General features: G+C 34.2%; 1 pseudogene across 1 annotated transcript; it reads left to right on the top strand.

The window, feature by feature from the left end:
• The first annotated feature begins 6,683 nt into the window (after positions 1-6,683).
• On the top strand, positions 6,684-9,531 carry LOC118888353 (annotated as a pseudogene). Its single transcript, XR_005018285.1, has 2 exons — positions 6,684-6,711; positions 8,714-9,531. The product of XR_005018285.1 is annotated as a ferritin heavy chain-like (transcript).
• Positions 9,532-13,000: the final 3,469 nt, after the last annotated feature.

The raw sequence follows: 13,000 nt of genomic DNA, 5'->3' as shown, positions 1-13,000 counted from the left end.
ATATATAAAATAGACAAAAAACAAGGTCCTACTATATAGCACAGGGAACTATATTCAATATCCTGTAATAAACCATAATGGAAAAGAATATGAAAAAGAATATATATATATATGAAATTGAATATATATATAAAACTGAATCACTTTACCGTACACCAGAAACTAACACAACATTGTAAATCAACTATACTTCACTAAAAAAATAAATTAAAAATAGCTTAAAAATGTACTTATTTTAAAGTAAAATAATCAGACAGCATGGTATTTGGACATGGATGGGTAAATAAATCACTCAGAATGAAAATAAAAATCCTAGAAACTGAGTAACCTATGTATGGACAATTGATGTACGTAAGAAATGGCCTTGAAGAAAAGCAAGAAAGGATGAACTTTACAAAAAGTCATGTGGTGACAACTGATGAATCATATGAAACAGGACTTTTACTGCATCTCATATGCAAAGATCAATTCCAGGTTGACATCAGCAAAAATGGCAGAATAAATGATCCCCAATTCTACCATGCATAAAAGCAAGAAAAAACAGGCAAAAACTGTCAGAATCAACTTTTTTTTAGATTCTGGCAACTTACCAAGGCTTGCAACAATCTGGAGAATGTACTTGCTCAAAAAAAGAAAAAAAAGAAAAGAACGATTCTCAGTAAGAACTGAGAATTTTGTGGCATTTAACTTACCCCATTCCCATACCCAGCTCCCTTTCTCCATGGTAGCCATGAAAATAACAGACCACTGGACCACTTTCTTGGCACCAAAGGCAAAAGAACAGACCTTATTCACATAGAGTTGTAATTAATTATTTGTTCTGACCTGTCTAGTATCTCCCTGGAAAACTGGCTCAAACGTTAGTTTTTATGTTAGTAACTTGCAGGTTTAGTGTTAAAGCAGCTTACAAATTGGGGGCAGCATTTCCTGCAAACCTTGCAGGCTAAAACAATCTTAGGTTCCTGCCACCTGAGATGATAGGTGTTGTGTAACAGCTGTGGAAAACAATAGACTAACCAAAAAGTTTGGGAGGTTTTATGGAATGAATTGTGTCCCCTCAAAATTCATATGTTGAAACCCTAACCCCAGAATCTTAGAATATGACCATATTTGGAGATGTGTGCACACAGAGAAAAGGCCATGTGAGAGAGGCCTTAGGAGAAATCAAACCTGCCAACACCTTGCTCTAGGACTTGAAGTCTCTAGAACTGTGAGAAAATAAATTTCTGTGGTTTCAGCCACACAGTCTGTGATATTTTGTTATGGTAGCCCTAGCAACTAACACAGGAGAAACGTCCCTAAAACTTTGGAAAGTTGCAAAATATTCCTGGGATCTAGAAGGGAATCTAGAAGGTCTATAATTTTCCAATGTCACATTTTATGATAACATTTATATGAAATGTGCAGAATAGGCAAATCCACAGAGACTGAAAGTAGAATAGTGATTGTCAGGGGATGGGAGTGATGGGTGATTGACATTAACTCCTAATGACTATGGTTTCATTATGGGGTAGTGGAAAGTTCTGGAATTAGACAGTGGTGAGGGCTATACAACATAGTAAATATATTATAATCCACTTAGGTGTACACTTTAAAAATGCTGAATTATATGCTATATAAAATATATCCCAAATTTTACAAATGCTATAAAAATCAATTCCAGGCAGAAAAAATGACTAATGCATGAAAGGGGAAACTATACATTTTTAGAAGATGCATAAGACAATATTTTTATGATTTCATCTTGAGGGAAAGATGTGTTAAACTAGATGAAAACTGCCATAGGCATGAAGGAAATACTGATAAACTCAATTACATTAAACTTAATCTCTCTTCGTCTAAAGACACAATAAAACTGTGAGAAGGTAAAAGAAAGTAAGGAGAGGATGTTTGCAACATGTATATTTAACTAAGTATATGTATATAATACATACCAACAAACAAAAATTACAAGAAGCCATTAAGAAAATCTCCAAATACCAGTTTTTAAAAATGGGCCATAAATTTTACTATACTTTACAAAAGAGGATATACCAATTACCACTAAACATGTAAACATACCTTTAATTTCATTAGTAAATCAGACAAATTCAAATTAAAATCTCAACGAAACATTATTGCACACATACCAGATTGGCAATTACTAAAACCTCTGATGACACCAATTGTTGGTAGAATTGTGAACCAAAGGAGAATCTCATGAATGACTGGTAGATTGTAAGTTGTTCAACTATGTTGGAAAAAATATTAGCATTATCTACTCATTTAAATAACACTTGACTTGTAATATAGCAATATCCCATCTAAGTATATAAAGCAGAATGAATCTTGTACATGCTTGCTAGTAGATATGAAAAATATTTGCAGCAGCAGTGTTTGTAATGATTTTCAATTGGAAAAAACTTCAAATGTCTATCAATAGTAGAATGAACAAACTTGGAGATATTCATACAATAGAATAGTATACGGCAAAACAAATGAAATAACTATAGCTATATTTAATGATGTTAGATCGTCACAATGTTGAGCAATAAATAAAAAAGAAAGTAATACAGTAGTGTGCTCACTTTGCATCACACTCAAAATCAAGGAAAAATAATATATTTATAGACATGTTCATATAAGTAGTAAAATTATAAAGAAAAGCAAGGTAATAATTATCATAAAAGTCAAAATATTTAGAATGGGGGAAAGGATAGACACATGAGGGATTTCTGAGATACTAAAAATGATCTATTTTTTTCACTTTGGTTGTTACAAATTACACATACTTCATAATTATTCTTTGCATTGTTTTATGCACTATTATTTATGTAAAATACATATCAAAATAAAAATAGATAGATATAGATAGATAGATAGATAGATAGATGATAGATAGATAGATAGGTAGATAGATGATATAGACGATGCTAGAACAATTTTCCAGATGGGGAAAATAAGTTTTTATTCCTTCCTCACAACGTATGCAAAAATTCAATTGTATTAGATATAGTAAATACTTAGATTTGAGAGGCTAGGAAAGGCTTTCTTATATAAGAAACATATATTACAAATGTTTAAGGAAAGCAATAATAAAAATAATACTTGAAAGTTTTGACCCTTTCTTGCTGTCTTACTATCTCCAATTTTCTTTTACAATCAATTTATTTTTGATAAGGTAATACATTTTTATGATTCTCTCTCTCTCACCTACTTTCTTGTAGATCTTTGTCTGGCTTTAGTATCAGGGTAGTGAGGGACTCATTAAATGAGTCTGGAAGTGTTCCCTCCTCTTCAATTTTGTGGAAAAGCTTGAGAAAGATTGGTATTTTTTCCTAAGAATTCACTAGTGAAGCCATCTGACTCTGCGCTTTTCTTTGTTGGGAGGTTTTTGATGACTGATTCAATCTCCATATTAGATATAGGTCTGTTCAGACTTTTTTCATGTTTTAGTCTTGGTAGGTTGTATGTTTCCAGGAATTTACTCATCTTTTCTAGACTATTCAGCTTGTTGGTATATAATTGTCCATAGTAGTGTCCTTATGATTCTTTGTATTTCTGTGGCATAAGTTGTAATGTCTCTCATTTCTGATACTGATTGTTCTCTCTTTTTCTTAGTCTATCCAAGGGTTTTTTCGCTTTTTAAAAAATCTTTTCAAAAAACAGTTCTGAGTTTCACTGGCTTTTTCTATTGTTTTTCCATTTTCTACTTTGTTTATTTCTGTCTTTGTTTTTTTAATTCCTTCTGCTAACTTTGGGCTTTTTCTTTTTCTAAATCCTTGAGGTATGAAGTTAGATTTTTTGAGATCTTTCTTCTTTTATAATGTAGACTTTTCTAACTATGAACTTTCCTCTTAGTACTCTTTTTCTCAATTTCATATATTTTGGTATGTTGTGTTTTTATTTTTGTCTCGAGGTATTTACTAGTTTCCTCTGATTCTTTTTTGACCCAATTGTTGTTCAAGAGTGTATGGTTTAATTTCCACATATTTGTGAATTTTTCAGTTTTCCTTCTGCTACTGATTTCTATTTTCATTCCACTGTGATCAGAAATGATACTTGGTATGATTTTAATCTTAAATTTGTTAAGACTTGCTTCATGATCTAACATGTGATCTATCCTGGAGAAAGATCCATTCTCAGTTGAGAAGAATGTGTATTGTGGTATTGAGTGGAAAGTTGTAGAAACTTAGTTTGTTACATTTGTTCTATAGTGTTATTGAAGTCCTCTGTTTGCTTACGGATCTTCTGTCTGGATATTCCGTCCCTTCTTGAAAGTGTGGTATTGAAATCTCTTACTCTTACTGTATTGCTATCTATTTCTTCCTTCAGTTCTACCAGTGTATGCTCTGATACTGACTGCAAATATCTTCCTGGTGGATTGACCCTTTATCATTATATAATATCCTTCTTTGTTTCTTGTGAGAATTTGTAATTTAAAATCTATTTTGCCTGATAAAATCAGCCAACCCTGCTCTCTACTGTTTACCAGTGACATGGAATATTATCTCTTTTCATCCCTACACTTTCTGCCTATATGTGTCCTTAAATCTAAAGTGATTTTCTTAGTACGATAGTTTCTAGGTCCATCCAAGTTGCTGCAGATGGCAATATTTCAATATTTCATCCTTTTTCACAGGGTACTATATTCAGTATCTCATAATAACCTATAATGAAAAATAATCTGAAATATACATATATGTATTTAACTGAATAGAACTGAATCACTTTGCTGTACACCTGAAACTAACACAATACTGTGAATCAACTATACTTCAATTTAAAAAAATAGTGATTTTCTTGTAGATAGCATATAGTTAGTCCAGCTTTTTATCCCTTCAGCCATTCTATGTCTTCTAATTGGAGAATTTAATCTATTTACATTTAAATTATTATTCTTAGGAAAGTATTTACTATTGCCATTCATTGTTTTCTGTTAGTCTTTTAATTCTTTTGTCTGTCTTTTCCCCTTCGTCTTGCTTTGTGTTTTTTTGATATTTTAAATTGATATACTTTCATTCCTTTCTCTTTTTCTTTTGCATAATTTCTATAGGTATTTTTTGGTTACTTTGGGGTTATGTAATACATATAATTATATAATATTATTATATTTTATAAGAATATGATATCTTATAGCAGTCTTTTTTTAAGCTGATAACTAGAGTTCAACTATGCTCTACACTTTAACTTCTCCCCTCTCCAGTCCATGTTATCATTGTCAGAATTTACTATCTCCAGAAGTCAGCTTTCTCCTGCCATGACAGGCACCATACAACCTCTAGGTTTCCTCTTACTTCCCGCAAGAGAAAGCATCTAACGTGGAGAGACTCTACGTCTCAAGCCTGACATTCAAGCATTTGCAAACTTGTGGAGGATTTTGATAATGCTGCTAGAGTTTGCTTACTGCCTAAGGATCCTTGGGTTTGGAAAGAATTTAAATGAAACTTTTCACCGTGTTTTTTTTTTTTTTTAAATCTTTCAGAGTGGGTGTCATATGAATACACGTCACAATTTACAGGTATTCATATTGTGTATCCTTTAACACATTTTTAGGTATAGTTTTTAAAAATACTTTTGTCTTTAACTTTTATACTAGAATTAAAAAGTGATTTACCCACTACCTCATTGTCCATCTTTATAAGAGCTATTTCTAATTCTCTATAAGGAAAATCACATAACTGTTTCATTAGGGTTGGTTTCTGGAGATTTCTCTGTTTCCTTTGTTTGGAACATCTTTATCTGATTACTCATTTTCATAGGTTTTCTGTGTTGGTGTCTATGCATTTGACAAAGCAGACACCTCTTTCAGTCTTCACTGACTTGCCTCATACAGAAGAAGACCCCTGCCAATCAGCCCGGCCAGAGATTTTGGGGACCTCTACCAACTCTTTCCCTCCCCAGGGAAAAGCAGGCATCTGTGGCTTTTGTCCACTCCCTCCATGCTGAGCCCAGGAGGTAGGGGTAGCTATGGCATCTACCAGCCCAAGCTGCTACCTCCATTCTTCACCAGGTGGCTAGACTGTGCTAGATCTATCAGAGCTTCAAGACTAGTGAGATCGATGTTAGTTCTTTGGTCAGCCCTGGAAAAATGGGGGCACTGGACATACAGATCAACTCTTTTCCTTCTCAGGGGCAAGCTGAAAACTGGGATTTTTTTTATCCATTAAAACTGTGTTGATCATGGGAGAGAAACAATGGCATCCACACATGAGCTGCCACTGGCCCATCAGAACTTCAGAACTGGTGAAACAGATGCTATTTCTTTTTTTTTATTTTTATTTTTCTTTAATTGAAGTATAGTTGATATACAATGTTGTGCCAATCTCTGCTGTATGGCAAAGTGAGTCAGTTACACACATACAGACACTCTCTCCTTTATATTCTTTTCCATTATGGTTTATGACAGGATATTGAATATAGTTCCCTGTGCTATACAGTACAGATGCCATTCCTTTGTGCAGCCCTGGAGAGGATGGATTGCTGGATGCATGGATCAACTCTTTCCTTCCCAAGGGGGAAGCTGAGAGCTGAGATTTTTTTGTCTGCTCACTGTGTAGAGCAGGAGATAAGATCAATGGCATTCTACCATCCCAATGTGCACTTCTATTCTCCCTGTGGTGGCTAGATTGTGCCAGATTCATCAGAGCTCCAAAACAGAAGGCAGTCATCTGAGAAACCCCCTTGGAAAAGACAGGGTCCCGATGCATGAAGCTACACTTTCCCTCCCTGGTATGAAGTTTGCACAATAATGATAGTTAATTACACACCCAGACAATTTTACTGGTGAATACCATCAAACATTTAAGGAAGAAATAACACCAATCTCGCACAAACATTTTTAGAAAATAACAGAAATAAGAACATGTCACAACTGATTGTATGAGACAATGTGATCTTGATACAAAAGCCTGACAAGGGCATTATAAGAAAATTAATTTATAGTTCAAAACTACTCAGGAGCATAGCATCAAAATTCCTTAAGAAAACATTATGAATTGAATCCATCAATATTTAAGAAAAAGGAAAATAGATTATAACAAAGTGGGTTTATCTCAGGAATGTGAGGTTGGTTTAAAATTCTAAAATCCATCTAAATCACCACAAATCTATTTAAAAAATAAGAAGCAAAAATAATGATCTCAATAGATATAGAAAAGAATTTTTTTAAAGAAATTCAACACTAAATCATAATAACTAATTTCAGCACACTGTAAGTAGGAGGGAACTCCCTCAGTCTGCTAAAATGCTTCTAGCAAAGATCTATAGCTAACATCAAGCTTACTGTTATGATATTGAAGTTTCCACCTAAAATAGGGAAAAGTCAGGGATGTCTGCTTCATTACTTCTAATCAACATTAGAAGTAGGTCTTAACCAATCAATAAGACAAAAGAGTAAATAAATACATAAATATTGGATAAGAAGTAAAACTATTGTTATTTTCAGAGAGTATGATTATATGTTAGAAAAAATCTACAGGAATCTATTAATAAAAATATTAGAACTCTAACTCACATAAGTTAAAATATAAAAAAGCAATTGCATTAACATATACTAGCAACAAAATATTGAGAATTTTAATTCTGAAATATCATTAAAGTGGCATGAAAATATTAAAGAGTTAGGAATAAATTTAATGAAATTTTCCAAGAGCTCATGACTGAAAACCCCATGACATAGATAAGGAATATTAAAGAATGGTTAAATAAACGGAGGGATTATTTATGTTCATTAATTGAGAGAACATTGCTATGATACTGAAGAAACTGACAGTCTGATTCTACAATTTATGCTACAGAAGAGCTAGTATTAGTTTTCAAAAGGATAGTGATATTGTGTGGCATTTAGTACCAGATATCAAGACTTACAAAGAAGCTTCATTAACTAAGACAGAATGGTATTGATATATGGATAGATGAATCAATAAACGGAATAAAATAGGGAATTCAGAATGAGACCTAAGCTTATATGGTCATTTGACTTTCCACAAATATATTTCTACAATTTAATGGGGAAAAGAAAGTCTGTCTTATCAACAAATGATACTGGGACAACTGGATATGATTATGGGGAAAAAATGAACTTGGATGCTATCTTACTCCACACACAAAATTTCATTTCAGGATGATCATGGACATAAGTGTAAAAACTTTATATACCTGCTGGAATAAAACAAAGAAGAATATCTTTGCAATCTATGAATATGAAATAAAAACTTTCTCAGCAGGGAAAGCTGAGAGAATTTGTCCCAAATGGACATACAATATAATAACTGATAAAAGAAGTTCATCAGACTGTAGAGAAATTATATATGACAGAAAATTGGGTCTGCAGTAAAGACAAAGTAAACACCTGTACTGTACTGTACTGATTCAGTTAATAAATGGTCCAACACTAGAATCAAAAGGCAGAGATTATCAGACTAGATTTAAAAGCAAGATTAAACTCTATGGTGTTGAGTAGAAACAATTTAATAAAAAAGGCACAGAGTGACAGTAAACAGTTAAGGAAAGTTATAAAAATTGAATATGAATCATATTAAAGTGGATGTAAAAAGCTATATTAAGTAAAAATTGACAGACTAAAATAGAAAAATCAGCACTCATAGAGAATAAACATACCTCTCCCAGTACCTGATAAAAAACGTAAAAATAAAATCAGTGAAGATACAAGAGATTTGAAAACCATCAACTTGATCTAGCTGACATTTAAAAAATGCTATACCGGCCACAGTCATCGCGGAGAGACACCGAGGTTTCCTGCTTCAACACTGCTTGGACGGAACCCCGCGCTGGTCCCCTGCTCCGGCCGGCCACTCAGAGCCAGCCCTCGCCACCACCTCACAGCGCCCTCCGACTGCCTCTCCTCAGCCGCCGGCCATTACAACTGCATCCCCCTCGCAGGTGTGCCAGAACTAGCACCAACACTCGGAGGCTGCCATCAGCCGCCAGATCAACCTGGAGCTCTACGCCTCCTACGTCTACTATCCATGTCATACTATTTTGACCGTGATGATGTGGCTTTGAAGAACTTTGCCAAATACTTTCTTCACCAGTCTCATGAGGAAAGGGAACATGCTGAGAAACTGATGAAGCTGCAGAACCACTGGGGTGGCCGAATCTTCCTTCAGGATATCAAGAAACCAGACCGTGATGACTGGGAGAATGGGCTGAATGCAATGGAATGTGCGCTACACTTGGAAAAAAGTGTGAATCAGTCACTACTGGAACTGCACAAATTGGCCACTGACAAAAATGACCCCCATTTGTGTGACTTCATTGAGACTCTTTACCTGAACGAGCAGGTGAAATCCATCAAAGAATTGCGTGACCATGTAACCAACTTACGCAAGATGGGGGCCCCCAAATCTGGCATGGCAGGGTATCTCTTTGACAAGCACACCCTGGGAAACAGTGATAATGAGAGCTAAGCCTTAGGCTGGCTTCCCACAGCCACAAGGGTGACTTCCCTGGTCACCAAGGCAGTGCATGCATGTTTGGGTTACCTTTACCTTTTCTATAAGTTGTACCGAAACATCTACAAGTTCTTTCCTTAGTACCATTCCTTCAAATAGAGTAATTTGTTACCCCTCTCCCCAAAATAAGAATGCTATACCAACAAGTGCAGCATATATGTACAAGTACAGGGAACATTTACCAAGGTAGAAGGTATGCTGAGCCATAAGACCAAATCCTCAACAAATTTAAAAGAATTGAAACCATACAGTAATAGTGTATTAGTTTCCTAGGCCTGCCATAACAAAGTACCACAAACTGGGGAGTTTAAAACAATAGAAATTTATTGTTTCAGTTCTGGAGGCAAGAAGTCTGAAACCAATGTGTCACCAGAGCCAATATCGCTCTAAAACCTGTAGTGGAATCCTTCCTTGCATTTTCTTAGCTTCTGGTGGTTTGTCAGCAATCTTTGACATTCTTTGGCCTGTTCATGCATCACTCTGATTCTCTGCCTTCACATGACTGTTTCCCTGTGCCTATCTTCACATGGCTGCCTTCTTATATGGACACCAGTCGTATAGGATTAAGGGTTCACCCGACTCCAATATGACCTTATCTTAACTAATTACATCTACATTGATTCTGCTTCCAAATAAGGTCACATTCTGAGGTACTGGGGGTTAGGACATCAGCATATCTTTTTTTTCGGGTGGGAACATATCTCAACCCATACCAAATAGTATGGAGAGATTCCCTCAATTTTGGAATTGTATTCCCTCAATTTTGGAACATGTATTAATAATCCATGGGTCAAAGAAGAAATCACAAGAAAAAATAGTGAATATTGTGAGCTGAACACCTACCATATATATCAATAATGGATATCCAAGTATCAAATTTTGTGGTATGTATCCAAAGCAATGCTTAGAATTTTATAAATATAAATAACTGCTAGAAAAAAGATTTAAAAATTAATGACCTAAGCTTGTACCGTAAGAGCACTAGTAAAAGAGCAAATTAAACCTAAAATAATAGAAGGTAAATAATAAAAATAAGATCATAAATCAAGAAATAGGAAACAGATAACAATAGATAATAAAGTTAAGATATGGGGTTTTTGGGGAAAAAATAATAAAAATTGTAGATACTAACCAGACTAAGAAAGAAAGATATACATATTGCCTAGAGCACTAATTAAAAAGGGAATATCACTAAACATACTAAAAGGACTACAGACATTAAAAGGGTAATAAAATAATATTATAAATCTGTTTATATCATTAAATTCAACAACCTAGCTAACTGGAGATATTTACTGAAAACCATGAATTACCCAAACTGACAGATGAAGAAATAAAAATTTAGAAAAACACTTTTCATTAAGGCAATTCAATTCATAATCAGAAACCACCTAAGAAAAGCAGAAAATAAAATGGAGAGAGCAAGATCAGGAGAGAGAAATAGAAAGAGAGGAGAAGAGGGAGGAAAAAAAAGAGAAAGAAAGAACGTAAGGATGAATGGGTGGGAAGGAGGAAAGAAGGCAGGGAGGAAGGAGGGAAGGAAGAAAATCTCCAGGCACAGTTTAATTAATTAATTAATTAATCAAATATTTAAGCAATAAATAATGCCATATCTAAAATAAACTGTTTTCATAAATAGAAGTGGAGGAAACCCTTCCTAAATCAGCTAGCCAGGACATTAAAACCCTGATACCAAAAACTGACAAAAACATTACGGAAAAATAAAATTTATACCAATATCCCTCATAATATAGATGCAAATTCCCTTTCAAAATATCAGTAGATAATTTAAAGTAATGTACAAAAAGAATAATACACCATTACTTGTTGGGGTTTGTCCCAGAAAAGCAAAGTTGGTTTGCCATTTGACAAAAAATCATTTTAATCTACCATATTAACAGAATGAAATATGTATATATAAATATGTATACCTTCATAAGGCATTAGCATTATCTCCTAAAGTTGACAATAGACATATATATGAGCCAGAAATTCCCATCCTACGTATATACTAAAGTTTGTGTATTTTCAAGTACTGTTCACAATATCGACAAACTGGAAAAAAAACCAAATGCTCATAAACAATAATGTAGATGAATTAACTGTGGTACAGTAAAATGCAATATTATACAGTAGTCAAAACAAATGAACTAGCAACATATAAAAACATGAAAGAATTTTGTGATAAAATGTTGAGGACAAATGAGTCTCCAAAGATTGCATACAGCATGATATACTTCTTTTATGAAATAAAACAGATCTTAAAAATATTTACTGTTTCAGAAGTTATAAGCAAACCAAAAGAGACTCCTGGTTTCAACTTTGACATGTAAACAGCTAGGAGATAGCTATTTCCATCATTACAGAAAGAAAACTGCTGAACAAACTGAAAATTAAGGACTCTTCTTAGACCCATCAGAGAATTGTGATCAAGGGTGGCAAACTGCCACCCTTGAAATCTGAAGAGATAGGTGAATAGAGAATCACAGCTGAAACCTGGAAACAAAAATTCCTAGGAACACTTAAGTTGTAATTTTGACAAATTGCTTGAGGTTGAGTATACTAGCATGAAGGAGAACCCCTAAGAGCTGTGTTTTGGCATGTGTGTCGGGGGTACACTTTCATGGATTTTGCCTTCAGGAGCCCAATGAGATCCTCACAGTGAAAAGCTTGGAAAGATCCTCTACTGGCTCTGAAATGGGAAAAGGAAACATAACCATTTTGAAATATGCCAAGACTGTTCTCCAAAACAAAGGTAACTTTGCAGGAGAAAAGGCTTTACCAGAGCCTTATTACACCCTAGGGAGAAGAGCATTTATCCAATCCTACTCCCTCCCTCACCCCAAATCCTTCCTGTATTACCTAAGAGGAGAAATTAAGGCTAAGAAACATTGATGAAAGTCACAGCTCAGAGAAATGGGCCCACTAAACGACTGAGATTTAATCATAAATTGAAAGAAACTTCTCTTCTCCCATACCTTGCGACCATACCAAGAGGGATTGGTGTAACAGTGGCTTACAGCGAAAAGAGCTGCATAACAAAGACTTTATCCAAGTAGGAGTAATTAAGGAATTCTAAAGTCAATAAAGGAGACACAACAAGGTCATACAAGGACCTTACAAAGTTCCCTTTGTTTTGGACAACAGTTATGGCATATTTCGAAATGGTTGCTATTTACCAAAAAACACAATTTAAATAAAAGTAATCAGGTTCAAGGTAAAACAATGAAAACATTCAGTATGAAAATACTAAGAGGAAAGCTACTTTAACAGGACTGTTACTAAATCAAGCGACTTAAAGGCAAGCAACATTTCCAGTGATAACGAGGGAGATTTCATAAAATGACAAAATGGTCAATCCTTCAGGAATATATCACAATTATAAATCTATGCACATATTTATATAACTGAAATATATATATAAAAATTTACAGAATTATAAGAAGTAAAAGGGGAAATCAAGTATAATGAGAGAATCAAAATAGAAGATAACTTCCATAGAAATAAAAATATATCAGAGATTATAATAACAATAATAAAATAGC

This window comes from Balaenoptera musculus, chromosome X (assembly GCF_009873245.2).
Source record: "Balaenoptera musculus isolate JJ_BM4_2016_0621 chromosome X, mBalMus1.pri.v3, whole genome shotgun sequence".
Classification (NCBI taxonomy): domain Eukaryota; kingdom Metazoa; phylum Chordata; class Mammalia; order Artiodactyla; family Balaenopteridae; genus Balaenoptera; species Balaenoptera musculus.
Note: the sequence above shows the minus strand (reverse complement) of the source record. Positions and strands in the feature narration are given on the sequence as shown.